Raw genomic sequence first — 16,552 nt, forward strand, 5'->3', positions numbered from 1 at the left:
CCAAGGAAGTGGTCATCACAGGGGGAAGGACCCTGCACCAGATTGGAGAACCATGGCCCCCCTGTTTTTCACCCATGAGCACTAAAAGGAAGAACTACAGGAGAAAAAGGACTGCCCGGCTGGACCCCTAGCCTTCATCTGGACACTGCAGTCTGGAGGACTGCACCAGCTGAACACTTGGGCTTCACCAAAAGAAGGACTTTGCCTTGCTTCAACTGGTTCAAGGAGGGACTCTGTTTGCTAGAGGTGAAACATTGCTAACCAGAGTCCCCTGCACCAACTCCTGAAGAAACTGACCAGCTGACCAATGTCCAGTGGCCAAATTGGAGTTTGTGCCAGGTGCATTTTGGGAGTTGTAGTCCACATCCTCAAGGAGCATCTGAGAGCTTCTGGATCTTTGGGGTAAGCTGTGGCCCTCACAAGAACCTTAAAAGAACATGGGAGAGAAGATCCAGAAGTTTGGAGAATTTTTTTTAAAAGCTCCATAAAGGGACCAACCTGCAACAGCAACTCTAGCCGGCTTGCCTCACCCTCAACTCGACCATCTTGGTGAAGAAAATCTCAGAAAAAGTGACTAAGTCCGAACATAGAAAGTTGACCGGGACCTCCCAGGCAGTGTATCCAAAGAGGTCTCCAAGGACGTCGGATCAAGATTCAGGTTTTCCCCGCCCAAAGGATTTTCATCTCGAAAAAACAACTACGTCCAAAGGTAAAAATCCCCACTAAGGGCTCCCTCAACACGTATACGAGGAAGATTTCCATGAGGTCGGATTGGACTGGCAACTTGGTCCTGCCGAGGAAAATCTCCAGAAAAACGACTAAGTCCTAAGTTAAACTTTTGACCGAGGCCTCCTGTGGGCTGTAGCCGAGCAGGGCTCCATCGCGGTCGGTCTTACACTCTGACTTTGCCCCTGTCAAGGTGTGACCAGATGACCAGGTTGGTGCTATTCATTTATAAGCGCTAAAAATCATTAATTCTTTAAAAAATCATACCTCTGATTCCCTTTATCTGATTTTATTCAGTTAGGTAACATTCTAGAGCTAAAATATTTCCTATTTGTACACATTGGTTTTGCATTTTTAAACTGTTTCCTGTGTTTTATTTAATTACTCTTTTGTGATATTTGAATGCTTTATGCTTTCTCCTCTAAGTTAAGCCTTGTCGCTCGATGCCAAGCTACCAAGGGTTGAGCTGAGTTTAGCTTATTGAGACCTAACTGGACCTAAGTGGAGGTTAGTGGCCTATTGCTAAGTGTAGGTACTTACCTGCCCTTACCAATAACCCATTTTCCAACACGTGACATAAACAAAAAATAAACACTACCTAAAAACAATGTAAAAACAACAACAAACATGAGTGAAGACACAAGAGAAATCATATGCTTTTTAAAATGCATTTACGTTCATCTGTGACAGAAACAACAAAAAACAGGAATAACAATAGAAGTAAACTGGTCAGCATGCAAATAGCTCCAATACCGCAGAGCGCGATGGTGCTGTGTAGGGGATAAAAAGAAAAAGTAATCCAGAAACCATGCTGAAAACATGGAGCTGCATATGTTTTCAGTAGTTGACCGGTGCACTTGAGGAGGGCAAAACACCGGAAAACGCATTATGTTTACGTGCCTTTTCCAAATGAAATCAAGAGGATTTTAAAAGGCAAGCCTGCAAGCGAATGGAAGTGATGGGCGTGACATGGGCGTGGTTAAAAGCCCACATAGATACCAACACGTTAAAAGTGCAGAAGGGCACCTTCTTTATTTTCTTAATAGGGGAAATATTTTCGCTACCTGAAACTTTCAGGCAAGTCGGTGCTGCTGGGGAGATTAGAAAAAATGCACAGTCCCTGTACCAGAATTAGCTCCTTGTGACTCCAGCAAAAACCTGCATATACCGCTTTAACGCAAGTCTCCTATCACCCCTGCAACCATTTTGATTCCAAGTCACTGATCTCACTAAGTTGGGCCCGTGGGTTGTTCATCCCGCAGCTCACTTCTGGCCCCAGCACAGCATCTATTTGGGGGGCCTTTGCCTCCGTGCTGGAATTGGGGTTTTGGCAATTGGTAAAGAAATAGGCAATAAGATATGGCGCAAGCTCCAGGAGCAAAACAGCAAGAGGTGCAAGGATGAGGTCAAGAATGAAATAGGATACTTGCTACTGACAAAAAAGCCGGAAGACCCAAATTTACTCTGATCTTGAATGAATGTCAGATGCTATTATCACTGCATCACTGGCTATCACAAACGTCTGTCTTCGATAGGACCTGCAAACCAAATCACAAGCTTTTTCCATAAAAAATTGACTCTAGATAGTAAGGAGAACCAGTCCAAAGTATTTATTGAGGGTTCGACTCAAGTGGAAGTTACAACTCTGAGTACTCAGAAAGGGCAGTCGTTCATCGGCACAACTCAAGCCCAGGTTTATTCATCTTCTGTGTCTCCTTAAGACAAAAAAAGGAAATGGCTAACTCCTTGTCACAGGGTCTGGGCCCAAAATCTCATGGTTAGGTAGATTTTTAAGAAGTATTCTCAAACCAGATAGACGTAGGTGTTATCCACTTTTTATTTGCTCACTGTTAATATCTCTACTTTAATATCAGGTTTTCTTATTTTAGGTTGTGGTGTTACTTCACACCCTGGAATACTCAGTTTTTTTCCTTCTCTTCTTCTCTCCTGATTCTTCCTTTGCGAATTCCCCATCACCTGTTCTCTCTCTTGGCTTGCTCCATGGATGGTGTGCCTCAGGAAGGAAAAAGAACAGAGATCCAGGTAAGTGGAAGTTTCTATCTCAATGGGGCAGGGAAAGGAAAGGGTTGTGAGGGACTAGGTTCACCCATGCTTTTCACCAGTAGTGCCTAAGAAGACTTCGCAGTCCATCTCATTTTCAGGCAGCCTACTTTTTTAGTTTTTCTCAACTGTACTCTCTGATGTGCATAGGAAACATCTTCTCCTCCCACCACACATGCCGCTCTCATGCACCGGATGTTTACGGATTTTCCCCGGTCCCCCTCATCCCACTGCTCCTTAACCTCCACAGTGACCGAGTGTGTGGTTCTGTATCTAACTTAGCCACGTTCCAGTAATGTGGAGGGGTGACGCATCCTTCTGCTGGCTCCTCTCCGCTTTGGTTTGGATTGATCCTAGCTTTCTCTCAGCATCCTCACTGACTTTGGTGTCCTATGGTGTACCCCCTGGTTTCTCCTTGCCTCCCTTCATTTTCTTCTCATTCTCCAACTTGCCCTTGCACCTGCTATCTTGTAGCCCCGCCTCTTTTGTATGATGCTCGAGGCCCTGCAATGACTTTTCCAACACCTCAGCTGGACCTGTGAGTTTTGCTTCTGATATCCCACTAGGGGTACGTGTTCAGGACCTCCTCAGGTTATGCACTTCCGATAGCCACAACTCTTGGCTTGGTGATTGCGAACCTGCCAGACTCCTCTGGAACATCATCAAAATCCAGCTACTCCAAGCATGTGGGCAAACATAGAGACACACTGCAAATTCTATAGCTCCCTTTACTCTGACATAGTGCTGTCAGGTGTCTGCTTCAGCCAAGCCTTAAACCTACATGGTATCCTGCAGGAATAGCGCCATTTAGTGCAAAGAACAATCTAATGATGCAAGAAGCAGCCGGATTAAGTTCAGAGCAACAGGAGGGGATGCACAAGGGCTGGAATGCCCTTGTTGCTGCACGACATAGTCATTTTGGCACACTTTTACCTTCACTGAGCCTCTTCAATGAAGCTGAGCAGGAGCTGTTGGCACAAACTACAACTGAACATCCCACCCTGTAATAGGAGAGATGTCTGCACCCCAGGTAGGCTTACCAGACAGCATTGTGCTAAAGGCCCCATCTTGGATCACCCCCTGCTCCTAAACCAGAGTCACCTGCCTACAATCTGCAAAACTCTAGAATCATCAACACCACACAACACCGGCATGTGGTCTTCCCTGGAACCATACAATGAATGGCAGTAGCTATGACCTACCATTCGGACAAACTTGATGCTCCAGTGGGCATTCTAAGCTCTCTCACTGTCATATTCACTGGCATCAACAGAATGCTTGAAGCATTAAACAACTTGGTTAAGCGTGCTCAGTCAACAGCTGACTCGTTTGAAGTTCTTCAAAGACATCAGGTGTTTTGTCCCGTCTCCCCTCTTTTGAATAAACTGCCCACTCTACCAGATAATGGAAGCAGTTCTCCAGGAATTTAAGGTGCATTGCTGCACACCTAAATTGTCCACCAGAAGGGACGGCACTCAACCCATAGCACAACTCACAGCTTCACTCCAGTTAAAAGGACAAACACAACAAGCCCTGAGCAAGGACAGTAACAACACAGCGGAAAAATATCTCAACTATATTGACAATTTGTATTCGCCCACCAAGGAAAAGGATCCATCAACCTCTGAAATCGCACCATTGCTGCTAGTCTTGATGCCCTCCTGATATGGCTGTCTCTCTAAATGTTTCAAGTAGGGTAAAGCTAAGCAAACAAACTCAGAAACGACTGAGGAAATGGAAACGTAACAAACCTTCCACAGTACCAGTTCTAACAAATCAGGGGATGGTGTATACAATGATTATCCAACACCAACAAGAAAAGAATAACCCGCTTCTTGAATCAGCATCCTCAGATGCCACAGTGACAACAAATGTTTTTGTACTGGAGGTTGACATGCTCCATCAACCAACCACCCAGAATCTTCCTGAGATAGCCCTGCTGAGTACTCAACCTCGTACTGTCTATTGATCTGTCACAATTGACTGGCGAGCTTTAGGCACCAGATGTCCCCATAGAGTCACGCACCAGGTATTGATGTTACCAATAAGGCCCTAGGAACTCGAGCGCATAATTTAAGCAAATCTTGACAGGGATCCTGTTCACATCAAGCAGCTTACACAAATTTGCCAATCTCAGGCAGGACTGCCCACCACATCTGTAGGAGGTTTTCAGGACCCAAGATGTTCAAAAGTGCCATAAATTTGGTCTCTAGTTGGCAGAGGTATGCTCCATGCCTAAGTTGGGACCACAATCCCGGTCAGGGCAAGTAAGTGACACAAAACAAATTAGCCTGTGCTCACTCTCTGGAAGCTTGGCGCAGAGCAGGTAGGCCTAACTTAGAAGGCAATGTGTAAAGTACTTGTGCAACACACACACAATAAGCACACAAGATACACCACAAAAAGAGACTCTACATGGATGTCGAAAAATAAAGCTTGTTTATCTGGTTAATTTAAGATCAACACGATACAAATACAATTCATAAATAGTGGAATATTTGCTTTGCAGAATCAAAAAGAAAGCCAGGTTGATGATGGTACTGTCCCCGTTGTGCTTCTCTCGGGGAGCTGCTTGTGGCCAAGTTGGGCATGATGGCGTGAATTGACTGAATGGACAAACAGAAAAAGCTCAACTGGGCTGCTCCCGGCATTTCACTGATGCAAGCTGTAATGTTGAGCAAACTTGCTGGGGTTGTCTGAAACTAGCAAGCAGCAAAGGGAAGCAGGGCCATTCTGGACAGTTCACAGATGCAAACAGCAAAGTTTGGCAAAGCCCCACGGGTTGACTGAAAGTAGTGAGTGGCAAAGGAAAGCAGGGCCGCTACAGACACTTCACAGGTGCAAGTGGCAAGGTTTTCCAAACTGAAGCAAGAGGCAAACGAAAGCAAGACCGCTTCAGGCAGTTCACAGATGTAAACAGTAAAACGCTCCTATTGTGTTTAAATGTGTCGAGCGGCAAAGGAAAGCAGAAGCCATTCAGAGTCACTCTGGGTTTGGAGAATGAGTCTTTGGCTATCAGGCACATACCAGTAGGCAGAAGGCTGGCACAGCAAATCAGGGCAGTAGTTCCTGAGACCAGTCAATTCTGGCAGAGTGGCATTTATGGCACACAGCAGTCTCCGGTAGCAGTGTTTTCTTGAGTCCAGAAATGTACTGATATTAATGGGTCAGGGCCCCAATACTTATAGTAGAAAGTGCCTTTGATATGGCTGCGACTAAAAAGAGTTATTGTGAAGTGCACAGGTCCCCCTTTCAGGTCAGCCTCAGCTCCAAACTAACAGTAGGGTCTGCTCACCACCCTTTGAGGTGTAGGCGTGAGCTCTTTCCAACCTCTTCCCCACGAAGACCCATCAGTATGCAGATGCATGCAGAGGCAGCTTAGGGCCAGATGTAGGTAGGAAAAATTTAGCGAGTTTGAAATTGCAAGTCATTGCGACTCGCAATTTCCGACTCGCTAAATCGTATCCAAGAAGAAAACGCGACTTCAATTTGCGACTCGCAAATGAAGTCGCACCGCAGATTGCGAGTCCGCTGTTTGCGAGGTCGCTTTTTGTGACCGCGCTAAAAACGAACACGCAATTTGCGAGTGGGTGTCGCAAATTGCGACTGTGCCGCAAATTGAATGCAGGTGCTGCAGAACACTCTGGAAAACACTTCCTGGCTCATGATGATGACATCACAGCCAGGAAGTTTACAAATACACCTGGGAGGTGGGAGGACCACACCCATTTTAACAGCAGAACCGCAAACAGAGAGAACAGCAGCTACCATGGCTGAGACACCAAGGAAGCGCAAACTTAAATTTGCAGAGAAAGAGCTGGAGGTGCTGACAGAGGAGTGCTGCCAGCACCATGACCAACTTTTTGGGAAGGCAGCCCTCACCGTGCCAGAGGTGGAGAAGAGAAGAATCTGGACGGACATCCAAGACAAAGTGAACTCCCTGGGCTCCGGGAGATGAGGGGCACTGGAGGGGGACCGTCCACAATACCACCACCCACACCCCTGGAGGAAAGAGTTGAGGAGACCCTGGAGCCAGAGGCAGTGTGCGGGATAGGAGATCTGGATACATCAGAGCCAGGACCATCAACCGGTGAGTACCATGAGACATGCATGTACCCTCAATAATGCCATACCCCCACCCACCTTGTACACAGTAACATGCACAGCCAAAATAGCTCCATTTCATAGTAGCAACCACCAGAATGGTGCATTATGGGCAATGTAGTCAAGTAGGCAGTTGATAGGTAACAGTTTATTAGGAAGCAGATAACAGATAGTAGATACTGACGGTATGTTCCCTATGTCCCACAGGTCTCCCACAAGACACCCCCACCAGCCAAAGCATCCAGGGCCCACTGGTCAGCCAGCAGCCAACAGATGAATCAGGACCAGCCACCACTGAGACCTGCACCACCAACACTCAGTCCCCTCATGATACACCAGTTGCCATACTGGTGTGTGATCCAGCACCTGGTCCCAGCCACAGTGCCACTGTAGAAGACACGGAGCCTCCACTGCGTCACAGGCGTCATGTAAATGTACCATCAGAGCGGCAGGCAGAGTCAGGGGACGCCTCCATGTCACGTGCTGAGGCCGCACTCCTACGGGGTCAGCGCCTGCAAACACAGGAGATTAGGAAAATTACAGGGGCATTGCGGTGCATGGAGCGAAACCAAGGCAGAAGCATGCAGCTTGTACACACAGAGTTGCAAAAAATTAACACACATGTGGGCGACCTTGCACTCTCCATGAGACAACTTGTGGCCGGACTCCTAACTGAGACAGAGGGTGCAAGGCGTCGTGACCGGCAGCTACTTAACCGGCTGGACCGCATGTCTGCCTCCATAGTCAGGCTGGCTGTGAACACTACTGGCCTTTCTAGGCGCACAGTCAGCCTCCAAGTTGACATGGTCCACTTTGCCAGTGATGTGGCACGTGGACTGGGCCGTCTCAGCCACGCTGTTGATATTATGGAGACACGGCAGGTGGCCAGGGGCGCGGCTGACAAGAAGCAAGACAGCGAGGAGAGCTCCACCATCAGCAGTGTCTCTGCTAGTGATACCAGGGTGTTGCGCAGTGGAAGCGCAAGAAAGGGCACTGCTGACACCCCTGGTTCCGGCGTAGGATATGAGCTCCACACTGTCCTGGGGTTGGGGCACATGAGGTCAATGTGTCCTCATGCCAGGAGGACTGTTACAGCCCCTGAACTGTTGTCAATGTATATAGTTTTTTTTGGTTGCACAAATTAAAACACTTGTTAGTTCCACTTCACACCTGGACTCTTTGTGTGTGACATTAGTGAGTGTGGTGACAGTTAGCACGTACCTTCCAAAGTATTGGTTTGCAATGTGTTCCCGTCTCAGTCTGCCTTGATTTGCGATGCTTCTATCCCCATGATGGCGATGTGGTAGCTCTTGCTCTTCATCCTTCGAATCTGGGTCTTCTGGGGTGAGAGGTAGCCCACGTCTGGTGGCAATGTTGTGCAGGATAGCGCATGCGACAACAATCTTGAAAGCTGTTATTGGGGTATACTGGAGGGCACCTCCACTTCTGTGTAGGCATCTGAATCTTGCTTTCAGCAGTCCAAAGGTCCGTTCTATGATATTTCTGGTACTCTTATGTGCACTGTTGTATCGCCTTACTGTCTCCTTGCTGGGTTTTAAGTACGGGGTAAGTATCCATGGTCGAAGTGCATATGCACTGTCACCTGTGTGGCACAAAATGTACAATGTTAGCTGGGCATAGATGGGTTCCACATTGACCTGTGTGTATGTCTGCAAGGTGTATTCAGCTATACCTAGGAGGTATCCGTCTCCAAACTCTCCACGTTCTAGGTGTTGGTGTATCCCACTGTGCCTGAAAATGTAAGAGTCATGTGTACTCCCTGGAAATTTGGCTACCATGTCAGTGATAACATAATGGGTGTCACATACCACCTGGATGTTGAGTGAGTGGGTACACTTCCTATTGCGGAACAGATATTCCAGATTTGCAGGAGGGCATATTTGTATATGTGTCCCATCTACACACCCTATGACATGGGGGAAGTTGGCAATCCTGTAGAATTCCAACTTGGTGATGTTGATTTCTGCCTCATTCCTGGGCAGGTATATGTATCTGGACATGTGTGTGAGTAAGGCATCTAGGAATGCCCTGAAGAACCGTGAGAGTGAACTTTGGGATACCCCACCTGCCACGGCAATGACCCCCTGATAGCTACCCGAGGCCAAGAGGTGCAGTGAGCAAAGCACTTGCACATGTGTAGGGATGGGGCAGCCGCGCACAGTCTGGCGTTGTAGCTGTGGTTTGAGTAATTCTATCAAATCTAGTATAGCTGTACTGCTGAGTCTATATTTATCATAAATCTCCTCAGTTTGTTGGAAAAGTGTCTGTCTGGTTCTGTATATCTTCTCCTGTCTCTGGCTCCTCCTCCTCCTCTGCTGTGTGGTGTGGGCTCTCCTCCTCATTCCTATCACATATATCTCCGCCATCTTGAGTAACCCAGATGCCTTCTGGGTCTCCTTTTATACTTTGGTAATGGTTACCACCTGCTCTGAGTTAGTGGTAAATTGGAAGTGCAAAATGAGCTTTTTGCGACTAGTCACAATTTGCGAGTGGCTATTGCATTTGGGTTGCGACTCGCAAATTGCGACTTCCTATTAGCGGGTCTCAAAATGGGGTCACTATTTTTGCGAGTCGGTAATGGCTCGCGTCGCATTTTGCGAGTCGGAAATGGGATTTTTTTCATCCCATTTCTGATTTTGCAGGGTCGCAAATTGCGAATCGGGCCATTTGCGACTCGCAAAAGTTTCCTACATCTGGCCCTTAGTATCCTGTGTTGTAGGTGTCTGAAGGGAATGCACAAGGGTAGTTGTCACCTAGCCCCAGCCAGATGTGTATTGGTGACAAGCTGTGGGCACACAGGGCACTGAGTGCAGAGAAATACCCACTTTCTAAAAGTGCCATTTCTAAAATAGCAATAATAAATCCGACTTTACCAGTAAAGAGGATTTATTATTACTATTCCAAATGTACCAAACATGATGTGGCTACTCAGCTCATATCAGAAATTACATCTCAAAGTAATTTAAGGAATTCCCAATTCTGGTCTATGAAAGGGGCAGGCCTCACAGTAATGAAAAATGACTGTAGAAGTTTTTTATTACAGGGACATGAGAACTTAAAAATATATGTCCTACCTTTTGCTTAAATGGTCCCCTGGACAATGGGCTACCTAGGGCCTATTTTAGGGGTGGCTTTTATGTAAGAAAAGGGGAGTTTCAGGCTTGGCAAGAGGTTTTATGTGCCAAGTCAGGGTGGCAGTGAGACTGCACACACAGACTCTGCAGTTCCAGGCCTTAGACATGTTTACATAACTACTTAAGTGGGTGGCACAATCAGCACTGGAGGGCCACTAGTCACATTCAATGTACAGGCACGGGTATGTGGTATACCACTTTACAAGGGACTTACATGTAAATTAAATATGTCAATTGTGGATACACCAATGTTACCATGTTTTAGGGGAGAAGCACATGCACTTTAGCACTGATCAACAGTGGTAAAATGCTCAGAGACATAAGGCCAACAACAATATGGTCAGAAAAATAGGAGGGAAACGCAACAAATTTGGGGATAACCCTGCAGAAAGGGCCATTTTCAGCAAAACCTTACCATACAGCACCCTCCCTCCCTCATGGATCCAGGCACTGGTAGCACTGAAGCATGCCTGTCTCAAACCTCTGAGCTCAATAAGCTGATCTTGATACTGGGGTATCAAACTAGGGAGCCCCTTGGCATTCTAAATAGAAGGAATATAATTTTGCTTTTTCAGTCAGTCCCTGACATAAAGACCATAAATTCCTCTGACCTTCTGTCAATTGAATTTCTTCAGCCCCATGGGGACCAAGGGTCAGAAACCACTCTGGTAATTACTCACTGGTGGAAGCTGTCTTGGCAAAAACTATGTTACTAATGGGCTGAGGAATTAAACTCAAAGCAGTAAAGGGAATATGTGACAGAACAACTAGGTCCTAAACAACTATAGCCTAAACCACTACTGCTAAACAACTAAAAAGTCTCTACAACTAAGTACTGAACCTAGTTGTTCTGTCACATATTCAGCAAAAAATCCTTTAAGTAGAAGTCAAAATATGAATTTGTAAAGATTAAGGGCCTCATTATGAGTTTGACAGGCCCACCATGGGGCCACCAAACTCTGGGGGAGTACACCACTGACATAGCGGTGACATTCCCCCAAGTGTATTGCAATGTTTCCACCGGGCTGACCAGTGGGAACACTGTAATTTGAATTCCTGCTGGGTTGACTGGGGAGAACAGTGTTAGGATATTGGTCGCAGCTCCTAACACTCCAGCACTCTCAAAATGTGTGTTGTCTGCAAAGCAGATAGGGTACATTCCAACGATCCTGCGCAGGGGGGCCCCTGCACTACCAGAGCCATGGGCATGGACAGTGCAGGGGTCCCCCTGTAGCTCCTAGACTAGCTTTCTGCCAGCCTTTTCATGGCAGGCTCCCCGCCCTGAAAAGGCTGGTGGAAAGAGGGGTTGTACTCAGCTAGGCGGCGCTGAGTTCAGCGCTGCCATAACTGGTTACAAGCCTGACTGCCGTCACCCCGTCAGGATCTTTGATCCTGGTGGGGATGACGGTCTTTAGGTGGGTCTGTCCGCCAATCTCCTAATGTGGCAATCGGACTGCCATAGCTGCAGCAGTTGGACCACCACTACAGGGCTGGCGGTCCTAGGGCAGCCAGCCTCGTAATAAAGCCATAAATGTGTAAATGGTGCTTAGAAGTCACTAGTAGTCAAAAGGTTACTTGAGGTTGCGAGGGCGGGTGCAAATCCAAAATTCAGGCCAATGGCGATGTAGGGTAAGTCGGCAACAGAACTCATGCAGAATCCTCTGAACAGTATTTTTGATGGAGCAATGTGTCGACAGTGACTACATGATGCGTCAATATTTTCACTTTACTCGGGGCACTGCATCATTGTCAGTCTGTGGAAATGGATGTGATGTATCACCGGGACATACAGAGTATAGTTGTCAGGCCAAGCAGTCTTCAAATTCATTGTCATCGGGCATGGGCTCCACCGTCATTGGGGATGTGATGTGCTGATTTTTCTACCACACTCAGGGCGATGCAACACATTTTGCAGTTTTCAGCTGCAAAACCCACGTCTGAGGCCCAGAACTGGCGTGGGGCACCTCAGGCAAAGGTAGGACTCACCGATGGCAGAGTCCAGCAGCACCAAGAGAGTTGCAAGCAGTCTTTAACGTCCCTTAGACTGCAGTAGAACAGGGGTCAAGCCAATAAGCCCTTGAGCATTCTTGGGGTCAAGGAAGAATGTAGAGAGCAAGTCCAGCCATTCTCACTGCAGGCAGGAAGCAGCAGGCCAACACAGCAAAGCAAGTAGCAATGTGGCAGTCCCTTCTACAGCACAACAAGCAGTGGGCTACCACAAAAATGCAGTTGCAAAGTGGTAGTCCCTCCCGGCAGCACAACAGTCCTTTTTCCTGACACAGTGTCATTGGTTCCAGTAGAGATCTGACTTGCTGTGGTTTGTAGTCCAGGACTTACACTCAAATGTGCCTTTGAAGTGGGGGAGATGCTAAAGGAGGCCTTTGAAAATCACAAGGTCCTAGCCCTTCCCTAGCTCCAGACACTCTACAGAGGGGTATGCAACTCTTTGTGTGAGGAGAGGCCCAACACTATTCAGATGTAAGTGTCAACTCCTCCCAACCATCTAGCCCAGGAAGGCCCATCAGCCTGGTGATGGGCCATTAGGATCCAAATATCACACCAAAGTCCCCTTTGTGTGTGACTGTCTAGAGTGAATGCACAAATCTCAGCCCCAGAAGTGTATTCACAGACAGGGAGAAGCACAGAATGATAAAAGTAAGAAACTGCCAACTTACTAAAAGTGGCATTTTCCGACTTACAATTTAAAATACAACTTCACCATAAGCTCAGGGACACCAAACTCCATTGTTCTATATTTTCTTGATGGAAAATTACATGTAACGGATGTTTTAAGGCAATCCCAATGCTAGCCTATAGAAGAGATAGTCCCTGCAATAGTGAAAAACTAATTTAGGAATGTTTCACTATCTGGACATGCTAAACTTAAAAGTGCATGTCCAAGTTTTTAAATATATTGCCCCCTGCCCTTAGGGCTAACTAGGGCCTATCTTAGGAGGTGACTTATATGTAATAAAAAGGAAGGTTTGGGCCTGGCAAGTGGGTGCACTTGCCAGGTCGAAATGGCAGTTTAAAACTGCACACATAGGCTCTGCAGTGGCAGGCCTGAGACATGTTTGAAAGGCTACTGTGGTGGGTGGCTCAATCAGTGCTGCAAGCCTACTAGTAACATTTAAATTTCAGGCCCTAGGCACATCTAGTGCACTTTACTAGGGACTTAAAAGTGAATTAAATATGCCAATTATGGGGAATCCAATGTTACCGTGTTTTAATATACAGAGTACCTGCACGTGAGCACTGGTCAGCAGTGTTTGAGTGCCCAGAATCCTAAAAATCAACAGCAATGAAGTCAGAAAACAGGAGATTAGAGGGCAAAACGTTAGGGGAAACCAGGCTGAGGATGCCAGGTTTAACACAAGGTTACCCCAGATTGTTTTGTCTTTTTGGTCAACCGTATTTTTGCTGGCTACAGACCTCTCTACACTCCAGCATTGCTGTCGGCTCAATTTCGAGCCAGAGACAATGCTCTATAATTTTGAGTAGTGATCTTGTCTAGCAGGGATGCCTTCCTGCCCAGGATGATTTCGCTCCCATAAGTTAGTATTGGTGCTACCTTGGCTTTAATTATAAAGTAGGAGCTCCAGGCTTGGACTTTGACTTCAAGATAAATACCCAGATATTTATACTCTGCACTACGCAAGAGCCATTCCCCATTAAGGTTCCACTTTCCGCAAACGGCGATTTTCTTTCCAACGAAGGCCATCTTAGTTTTTTGTGTGGTTTATTTCAAAGCTCTTCTTGCCCATGTAAAGGTCAGGGTTGATAGTTGTCGCTGAAGGCCGGTTGTAGTTTGGCTTTGAAGTACAAGATCATTTGTGTAAAGCAGGTGTGTCATGTGTTGACCTCTCAGTTTAGAGGGATGGCAGTTGACTTCATCTAGGGCCTCCAACAAGTTGGCAATGTACAGATTGAATAGCAGAGGCACTAGCACACATCCTTACTTGAACCCCAAGCTTGTAGGGATCTTCCTTGCGAATCTCTCCAGTTTAAGTCTGGAGCATTCCTCTAACAAGTCTTTTGCAGGGTAATTTCACATTTCCTTTGTGTCAAGAAAATAGCCTTGCTGAGATTGAGTTGGTGGTAATACATCAGACTTAATAACGACAAAGAAATTAGTTATTGAAAAGTGGAATGACAGGTATGAGAGCCAGGCTGATTCAGAGATATTTTCGTTGGTGCCTCTCTGGTCTCCAAATGGTATTTGGTTGACCATGGACCAGAATGGTGAAAGTTCCTCTTCTTGTTCACATAGAGGAGGTTAGCCAAAAAGCTGTCACTCTTTTTTTATTTTGACAGCCAAATTGACTCTCTCAATATTTCCCTTCAATTGTTTTAACTTTAGGTTAGAGAGATGATTTTTTATAAGGTTGGGAATATGGGTTGGGCATATTACGGTTCAGATCACTTATCAGAGCTTCCTGCCCCCTAGGTAGTTTAAATGTAGCCTTTGGCTCTGATGTTTTTGTGGGTTCATGGTGCATGGATTGACATTTCTGTAGTATTTGGTTTGTAAGAAGGACCCTTTGCACAAGCAGGCTGAAAGTTGACACAATTGATCTGTGTTGAGTTTGATTCCAGGCCATCACCTCGGTGCTTATCCTTTTGTGCCATTTCAATCTTTTAATATTTTTGGTGTGTACACCAATGGTGATAGTGGGCACAGCTCCAGTTTAGTGGTGCAAATGGATAGGTGGATTTGTTGCGGTCTATGGTCACTTTTAAGGCAGACCCCAAGAGAGAAACTGGTGATGTTCCTAAACAAGGTGGCTGAGCACATGGTGAAGTCAATGTTTGAGGCAGATGTCTCTCTTGAATGTGTCTAGCCCCAGGGCAATCCCCACTAAATCGACCATTTAGCAGCCTAAGGCCTAAGGTTTTCACAGTCCAACAGGAAGGAGTCAGCCATTTTACTTCAACGAGCTTTCATTGGCACCCTCCATGTTGGAATGTCACAAATTGAGTCCAGAACATTTGTTTCACTGCTCCAGGTGCTACAAAATAAAGTTGTGTTGAAATAGCCTGGTACAAGGGTGTTGACTAACGAGAATTTTCTGCCTACATTTGTTAAGATGTTTGCCCAACTTTTCAGTTTGTCTCACTTCCCAATTCTGCTGGGGTTTATGTAAATATTTATAATCAGGAGGGAATGCTTCTAAGCACGATAACGTGTGCTGAGTTTTAGTGCTTACACCTATGGTTCTTTCAGGAAGATCTCGGGGGTCATTACAACATTGGCGGTATAAGGCGCTTACCGCCGTGCAGAAGACCGCCAATACACCGCCACGGCGGCGGTAGACCGCCACAGCTATTATGACACACATCACGGAATCCGCTGAAATTCAGACACCCACACAATACCGCCACACCAAAGGTCAGTGATAAACATACAGAAACAAATCCTCCACCCCCAGGCCAACAGAAACACGCCCATGCCATTACGACCCACGAATCCAAGCGGCGGTCTTTCAACCGCGGTATTCCATTGGCGGTACACACCGCCGCGCTCAAAATACACACACATTTACAATACACCGCCACATTGGACAATTCAAAATACACACACCTGATACACATACACACACCACACCCACACATCCAATACAATATAAAACACACACCCACATCACCCACAAACCCCTACAACCAAAAATTCTGAGAGAAGGCGAGAGAGAGAGCACAGAATAGACAACCCCATCACACAGAGGCACACAACACCATCACCCACACAACATCCAAGCACAAAACACCACATACCACTACACTCACCACACTCATTACCACATACACCACCCCACACATCACACACACCTCCCCATGGCACGCCAAAGACACCCCGCTTCTCAGAGGAGGAGCTCAGGGTCATGGTGGAGGAAATCCTACGGGTAGAGCCACAGCTATTTGGCTCACAGGTACAGCACACATCCATAGCCAGGAAGATGGAGCTATAGCAAAGAATAGTGGACAGGGTGAACGCAGTGGAACAGCACCCAAGAAATAGGGAGGACATCAGGAAGAGGTGGAACGACCTACGGGGGAAGGTGCATTCCACGGTATCCAGGCACCACATCGCGGTACAGCGGACTGGCGGCGGCACCCCATCTCCTCCCCCTCAACTAACAATATGGGAGGAGCAAGTCTTGACCATCTTGCATCCTGAGGGCCTCGGAGGAGTCGTTGGAGGAACGGACACTGATAAGTCAAATCTTAACTATCATATCCCCCACCCCACCTGCATGCAATCACACACCCCCACCCTCACACCCTCCCCTATCACCCAAACTCCTCACTAATGTACTAATAACACCAACTACACATCCCAACCCCAAGACCTGCATGACACAACTAAGCATGGACACCCATCACTAAAGCATGCCCACTGCACAATACCCAGAACACCCCCCAACCATCAGCACACAAGCCCACACACAGGAATGCCTGCACTGGGGTTCACGCACACCCAACCATTGCACACCATGAAACACACACAT

This window comes from Pleurodeles waltl, chromosome 3_1 (genome assembly GCF_031143425.1).
Source record: "Pleurodeles waltl isolate 20211129_DDA chromosome 3_1, aPleWal1.hap1.20221129, whole genome shotgun sequence".
Classification (NCBI taxonomy): domain Eukaryota; kingdom Metazoa; phylum Chordata; class Amphibia; order Caudata; family Salamandridae; genus Pleurodeles; species Pleurodeles waltl.